This window comes from Equus quagga, chromosome 11 (genome assembly GCF_021613505.1).
Source record: "Equus quagga isolate Etosha38 chromosome 11, UCLA_HA_Equagga_1.0, whole genome shotgun sequence".
Lineage (NCBI taxonomy): Eukaryota > Metazoa > Chordata > Mammalia > Perissodactyla > Equidae > Equus > Equus quagga.
The window spans coordinates 85,591,970-85,600,169 of NC_060277.1; positions in this window are offsets into that span (position 1 = coordinate 85,591,970).

Consider the following 8,200-nt stretch of genomic DNA (forward strand, 5'->3'; position numbering starts at 1 on the left):
CACTGTAATTCCCATTGTGCAGATGAAAATTCTGAAAAGGGTTTTAGAAAAATGCCTGGGTTTATTTTTAAATAACGAGTGTGAGGCAGAGCTGGACTCAAACTCAGGTTTTTGACCTCCGGTCTAGAGCATTTTCTATTCCCCCTCTGCACCTCCTTTCCTACTCTTTCTCTAGAATCCAGGATTTTCTTTTGGGATGGTTTTTGGTGCCAGATGGTACCAAAATTAATTGACATGCCGCCTGATGTGGGCAGAGGTGGCTTAGAGCGCTGTGGCCCCGGGTTTGGGAATGCAGTGTTGAGACTTGGCGTTGACTGTGGCCGAGCTCTCTCACACTCTCACACACATATAACCGCACATGTGTGTGTTGAAGGACAGACAATTCAGGGCTCATGAGCCACACACAAGATTAATGCCTCCACTACCGAAGTCCTTTTTCAGTCTCCGGAAGGGCAGCAGACGGGGCCCGGAGGCATTCACACCTTGATGTTCAGCCACTTTGTTGTGTGATCTTGGACAAATCATTCATCTCTTACCTCAGTCAGCTCATCTGTAAAATGGAGCAAACAGCACCTCTCTGGGTGGTTGTGATGATTAAATGAGACCATGTGTATGTGGCAGATGCTGTCATTTACCTTCCTGTGATCCCCTCTCCTCTATTTCCAATAAAATTTTGATTTTGTTCCAGGGCTAACAGGCCTGGTGAAAAAAGCTCACCACTTCACATGCCCTTATAATTAAGCACAGTCTAATAACCCAGCTCTGGGAAGTCACAGAGTGGAGGTTCTGGAAACACTGTTAAAGAGGGCAGTGTCAATGGACATACACGTTTCTCCTTTTATTCTCCCTTTCCCTTACTATTTAGATGAAATGTCAGAAGGTCGAGCATCAGCCTAGTGACCATGAGAACCAGAGGCACATGCTAGAAATAGAAAAGCAGGAAGGCAACGGAGCCTTGGTCTCTGCGGCATATTGAATTATTTGTTCAAAAAATATCCACAGCCCCTCTCCACAGAACCCTACCTCATGTCCCTCTCTGTGAGAAGCACGGCCCGCCCCATCCTGTCAAGCCTGGCCATGTGATTCCCATTGGCCAGGGCTACGCCCTGCTTGAGCAGAAACTCAGGGCCATTCCATGATTTCATCATTACTCTTTTACTTTTGATGTGAGACCACAAGTCCAAAGTAAGGGCTACTCCTTCAGCTCGGACCTCAAAAAGAAGATAATATGGAACTGAGCTACCACGGAACTGCAAAGGGCACTTAATGTGAGCAAGAACAAACCTTTGTTGTTGTAAGCCACTGGGATGTGGGGGCTGTTTGTCACAGCAGCATAATCTTGGGAAAGCTGATGGATAGCATCCCCGATGGCACTGCGGGGCTGCCACACAGCCCTGCCTGCCCCCCTCCAGACTTCTTGCTGCACGAGAAAAGAAAGCTCCTGTTTGGCTAAGCTGCTATCACATGTGGCTGTCATCCTATCTAATGTAGTGCAAGTCCTAAGTACATTTGCACTTAATAAATGAGTGGTAGCTATTATTAAGTAACATACAGATATACATTTTAAAAAACTCAACTTATGCAAATCTATGTTTATTAATGAGAGAAACTGATGGAAGATTTTTAGAAGACAATCTTGCTTTGTTAATAACCCAGTTAATTCACTTGTTGTTATAGAAAAAATTGGATGCTACAAAAGCGTGTAAAGTCAAAAATGAAGATTTCCCACTGCCAACCCCTCAATACTTTGCTCCAGAGATAACCTGTGTATCAGGTCCCCAATTTTTCTCCGCATAGGGGTTGGGACTAGGGTGAGGCAGGGAAGTGCCTAGGGTGCAAAATTTAAGGAGGCACTCATTCTCAGGCTTGTGCAAGTGCAGAGTCGACACCACCATGAACCTGGAGGTAGCGCCTCCTTAAAGTTTGCTCCCTAGATACCTCGCCTGAGTCACTCAAGTCCTGGACTTGCTATGTGTTGCATATATTTATGTGGGTACTTATATAATTATCTTTTTAGAACTCAGATAACATTTTCTTGTGTTTCTTTTCACTCAACAGTGGATCAGGATCCATTTGTGCCAATTCCTATAAATCTATCTCAAACTTCTGACAGTTGTGTAGTATTCTGCTCTACGAGTGAACCATAGTTTAGCCATTTCCCTATGATGAACACTTAAATTTTAATTTTGCTATTACAATGTGTCTTAGTTTGGGCTCCCATAACATAATACCACACACTGGGTGCTTAAACGAGCCATCTATTTTCTCACGGTTCCTGAGACTGGGAAGTCTAAGGTCAAGGTGCTGGCAGATTTGGTTCTTGGGGAGGGCTCTCTTCCTGGCTTGTAGACTGCCACCTTCTCCCTGTGTGCTCACATGACTTTCCTTCGTGAGTGCTCATGGAGAAAGAAGGAATTCTTGCATCTCTTCCTTCTCTTTTAAGGACACTAATCCCATCACAAGGGCCCCACCCTCATGACCACATCTAAACCTAATTACCTCCCAAAGGCCCCCCCCTCCAAATACCATCCCATTGGGGGTTCAGGTTTCAACATATGAATTTGGGGAAGGACACAAACATTCACTCCATAATACAACGAATGCTATGAAATAGACAACCTAGGGCATAGATACTTGTAAGTGTTTCCAGGTGGTAGATTCCTAGAAGTGGAAATGCTGGGTAAAGGGGTATTTTAGATTTGGAAAGCTGTATCCAAAGCATCCTTTGGAAGTTTTGCACCAACTCCTATTCCCACCAACAGCGCAGAAGGATATAATGGTAGACACTTTACGTTGGAATTATCTTCGGGATTTCTTTCAATAGCCAGCTTTCTTGGGACTTACAACTTCCCCACATTAGACTCACATGCCACTTTCCAGAAGTCAGTTTGTTGCCTCAATCCAGACAGGCTAGCTGGAGCGTGTGTGCCACCTTCTGGGTCAGTCCTTTCCCTGCTGTGGAACTCAACTGGGCAGTGGTGGCTCTGGCTTTTCCTACAGGCCTGGAAGGGGTCTGTTTTGGAAATGGGAAGCCAGACACTCTGAAATGTCATACTGTGGGTCAATATTTCCTCATTGCTCTCCAGACTCCCCAAAGATAGGTGCAGGATCACGAGTCCAGTGGGGCATCAGGAGATGACAGATGTGGGGAGCAATTTCTTGAATACAGAGGAGCTTAGTGAATCTCAATTTCTCTATTATTGAAGCAAATAACCTGGTGTGGAACTTGGCAAAAAGGCAGAGTTCTGGACCTGGTGGCCACTTGAGACTCTTGAAATCTTCCTCCTTCCTCTTCCTTCCACACTTTCCCTACAATTCTGGACGTCGATTCTTGGTCATCCACTTTCTAAATTAGGAGCTGGCAAACTATGGCCCAAGGGTCACATCTGGCCTGCAACCTCCTTTAGTAATAAAGGTTTACTGGAACACAGTCATCCTCTTTTGCAGATTGCCTGTGGCTGCTTTTGCAACTGCAGCGTTGAGGAGTAGAGACAGACTGCATGGCACACAAAACCTGAAATTTTTGTTATCTGGCCTTTTACACACAAAGCATGGCATCTTCTGCTCTCTACGTCTTTTGAGTTCATCCTCTCTTCTTCCCTATTAGTTCATCTCATCTTGCCTAGACCTCCGCAGTAGCCACCAAGCTACTCACAGTCAGAATGAGCTTTCTTAAATGCACGTGGAAAGATGGCAGGCCCTCAAAGCCTTCCATTCCTTCTAGTGCGTGTGGTCTGAGTGGCTGGCCATCCAAAGCCCTCTGAATCTGCTGGCTGTTTGCGGCCATCCTCTGCTCTCATTTACTTGAGTGCCCCACAAATACTCAGATCTCAGTTAGCATCTGTGAAATGGAGCCAATAACACGCCCCTGGTGTTTCCATCCTTATAGGCTATTGAGTTTCCCCAGGATCCCACTCCCTGTCTCACCCTTTGCCCTTTACCCACGCCCGTCCCCTTCCCCATGAGGTCCCTTCTTGTGCTCCTGGTGAACTGCCATTTCTTCAGTGATGCATTTTCGACTCCCTCATTAGCAAAGATATTTACTCCTTCCTCTTTGCTTCTAGTCAGGCGCTCAGGGCCTGCCTCCATTGTAGCACTTACCTGGCATTATTTGTCATTACGCATGTCTTTCCACTGAAGCAGGGAGCTTGTCTCATTCTCTTTGGCCTCTCCCGGTGCCTGGCCCATATAGGTACTAAAGAAATGTTTGTTGCATGAAGAAATGCTAATATTCACTGAATTCTTGCTCTGTACCAATAGCATCTCTCCAAATCCTCACAACGGCCTGTGGCATAGGCACTGTTTTATCCCTGCTTTCTGATGTGGCAACTAAGGGCATAGAGAGGTCACTTGCCCAAGTTCAGGGAGCTTACCAGGATCTAACCTGGCAGATTGGCTCCAGTGCTCAAGCTCTAACTCCTGTGCTCATAGTGAGCAAATGAGTGGATGCATGGATTCAGTGAGGCTCTGGGAGTGAAGAGAGGAAAGGCAAATGCTGCACGACCTTATGAAACCCATTAGCAGGGTTCACAGAAGGAAAACACGAAGACTCCAGGTGACCTGGTAGGGATGGGGGCTATGGGGGAACAACAGCTCAGAGTTCAGGGAGAGTGGACAATAAGTGAAAAGTCCGACCCTCCTGTGAATTCCTGGGAGTGCTTGCAGAAGCTGTGGGGCCATAGTCAAACAAACAAGGCCCACCCCCTGCATGTTAGGCAAAGGAAACAAAGGCACTAACGTTAAACTTTAAGGCATGCCTCCTGTACATCTAACACCATGCCGTTGAGTTTCACACACGCCCGCTCAAAGAATGAAAATTTCTTCCTCCCCCCAAAAACTTTCTGATTCAATAAATTTTCATTGAGCAGCTATTATATGCCAAGTCCTTGAAGTAGATGCCAAGAGAACCAAAATTAATGGAATGCTAGGGATCCCCAGCCTAGCAGGGGAGACAGATGAGTATATAATTCTAGCAATATGCTTGGTGTTATCACAGAGATCTGGCCAGGAACACAGAGGGGACCTAACTCTGCCTAGAGATGTGGAGGAAGATTTCAAGATAGCAATGACTGAGCATGGGTTTTGAAGGATGAACAGAAGTTTGCCAGGTAGCAAGGCAGGGAAGGGCTTCCAGAGAAAAAGCAGAGTTAGTGTCAAGACATAGAGGCAAGAATGCTAAGGGTGCCCTCGGGGACCTATAAACAATTCACTGGGGAGGAGTGGCAAGTGGGGGCCAATCAGGGAGGGTTTTGTAGGGCAGCTGTGGAGCTCAGCTTTCTTCTGTGAGGTGATGGAAACATAGCACAGCGATTTTTATGCAGATGGTATTTTTTTTTTAATGAGATGGTATTTGCATGACAGCAATGTGGAGGAAGCAGAGACAGGCACAGCTGGAGGTGGGGAAAGTGTCTGGGAGGCTTTTGCTATAGTCTGGGTGGGAATAATGCGGGTCTCAGCTGAGGAATTGGCAGGGAGGTAAAAAGCGAACCAAAGACCAAGAAGTCTTGGTCTTGAAATGACAAAATATGTACTAATCCCTTGCATTTTCAGAAGCTTAGTTATTAGGATCTGCATCTGAGGAGGCTGCACACACAGTGTCAGTAGCATGGCCCGTGTCTGGGGAGTGCCTGCACATGTGTGTGCATGCACACACACACACACACACACACACACTCTTCCTGCAGACAAATATAGGATAAAAGTAGCCAAAAAAGGAACAAATATGTCTAACAATTAGTGTACTGGTTGGTCTAAAAAAAGTGCATGCATATGTAGGATGGAAGCAGGCAGGGAAGGTATGAGTTCAGGTGCCACGGTGGGGGGAGACGAAGGGTGTATCAGTTATCTATTGCTGTGTAACAAAGCACCCCTAAAGTTAGCAGCTTAAAACAGCCAACAGTTATTGTGTCACAGTTTCTGTGCGTGAGGAATTTGGGAGGGCTTGGCCGCATGGTTTTAGCTCAGGATCCGAGGGTGCAGCCAGGATGAGGTGGAAGTCTTGACTGGGGCTGGCAAATCAGACTCCGAGGTGGGTCACTCATCTGGCTGGCGAGTCGATGCTGACTTTTGGCACACGGCCTCAGTTCCTCACCACAAGCACCTCTTCATGGGGCTGCCTGAGTGTCTTCATACCATGATGACTGGCTTCCCCCAAAGGAGTGATCCAAGAGAGCAAGGGGGAAGCAGCCATGTCTTTCATGACCTGGCCTCAGCAGTCGTGTCCACAGTATCTCATTGCTTGTGTAGATCTGCACTATTCATGGGGGAGGGGACTGCACAAAGATGCGAGTGTGGAGGAGAGGATTGTGGGAGCCATCTTGGAGGCACAAGTGGTCCTTGGGCTAACTGGGGACAATTAGTTAGTGTACTATGAAGGAAAGGGAGCAAGACTTGCAGACAGAAGCCGATTAACCAATAGTCACCCTGCCCACATTCTGAGACGAGCCTCGGTTCGTCTGCAACACGAGGCTCATAACCCAAACCCTGGTGAAGAGCATTGAAGAGAGGGAGGAGGTTTGTAAAAGGCTCTTTGGAAACCACAGTACACTGTAGTCCGGCACTGTATAAAGAGACTGTACAAGCAGAAGGGAGCATTGTGTTTCATCTGCATGGGAAGTTCAGACTTGATGAATTTAGGAGGACTTCATGGAAGACACTTCATCTGTTGTTTCTGTGGCTGCAGAAATCCAATAAATAACATTTATTGATCTTTTGCTTCTACTTCTACATGCCAGGAGTGGCACAATCATAATTTCATTTCATACTCCCAACGATGCTGAGAAATGGAATCCATAAATCACACTTCACAAGAGAGGAAACTGAGGCTCAGTCACATTGCATAACTTGCCCTGAAAACGAGGGAGCCGGGGACACAAGCCCAGGTCTGCCTGAGCCGGATGGATGGCAGTGAGGCAAAGAGAGACGGGCTCAGCAGGACCTGCGCAGTGTCCCTCCTGTCCCTGTCTGGGACCTGGGGTGCCCTCAGGGTTGGGCGTTTGCAGGTACATGGCAAGGGGAGGGTAACGGGGAGCAACAGGGCGTCTCCCACCATGCACGCCCCTAAGTCTTTGGCCCTGAGCTGAGGAAGGGGCTTCATGTATATGTGTGTGTGTATGTGTGTGTGTGTCCAGTCCAGCAGCTGCTGCCATCCCCAAGCTGGGGATTAGGGTGACAAGGCCCATAGGGCCCTCTGGAGCTGGCTGCAGGCCAGAGCCGCATGGGGCTGTGGGCTCCTGGGAGTTCGGCTCCCAGGCTGTTCTCGGAAAAGCATTCGCAGCCAGGCCACTCCAGGTGCCAGGCTGGGCCATCAATCCCTCACTCTTCGGAGCAGCGAGTTTATAAAGTAGCAATTAAATAAGAGCTCTGTAAGTGCTTCTGGGAACTGCCCTGAATGCATTTTCCAAACATAAATAACGGGGACCTCCACTCCGCGCAAAGCACACGCACAGCAGAGAGGCGGCGCGGCGAAGAAGGGCGCCCTGTTGTGCTGACGAGTCGGGCTACGTGCCCCCGGTGTGCACACACGCTCTGCGTAGGTGGCAAGTCCATTTGTCTTGCCTGCCTGGGTGGCATGTCAGCCTGCCCGGACAGGTCGTGAGGAGGGGATGGTGGCCATGACTCGCACTTCACTGGGGAAGGCAAGAGATCACCGGGGCTGTTCCAGAGACAGCGATAATGCAGCAGAGCTACAACAATGGTAGTGTCTGTCCATTGAGCACCTACTGTGTGCCAAGAGCCCACAAATCCCATATTACTGGGAGGTTTGGAGACTTGTCCAGGGTGACAGAGCTTGTAATGTGAGGGGCCCCAAGGAGAACTCTTCAGCCTCCTACATTCCCGAGGCCCTCATTATATGCCGGGTACTCTTCTAACAGTTTTACATCAGTGAACTGACTTCAGTCTCCTGACAAACCTGTGAAGTGGGCACTCTTATTACTCCTCCTCTGCAGGGCCGCTGCCCTCAACCCCTCACTGCTGCATCAGAGCCCTGGACCTGGACCCCGGCACAGGTACCACTCCATCTTCTCCGAAACTGCCGGCTGTCTGTCTTGGCAAGACCCAGCTTGGTCTGGTTCAGAGAACAACACCTCCCTGCCTGCCCCACCACCCGCTCAGTGGGCCCCCTGGTCTCATCTCTAGGCTGGGCCGCCGTGCATCCTCCCATCCACGTGTGCTGGGACCTGAGCGGTTTCGGGACCTC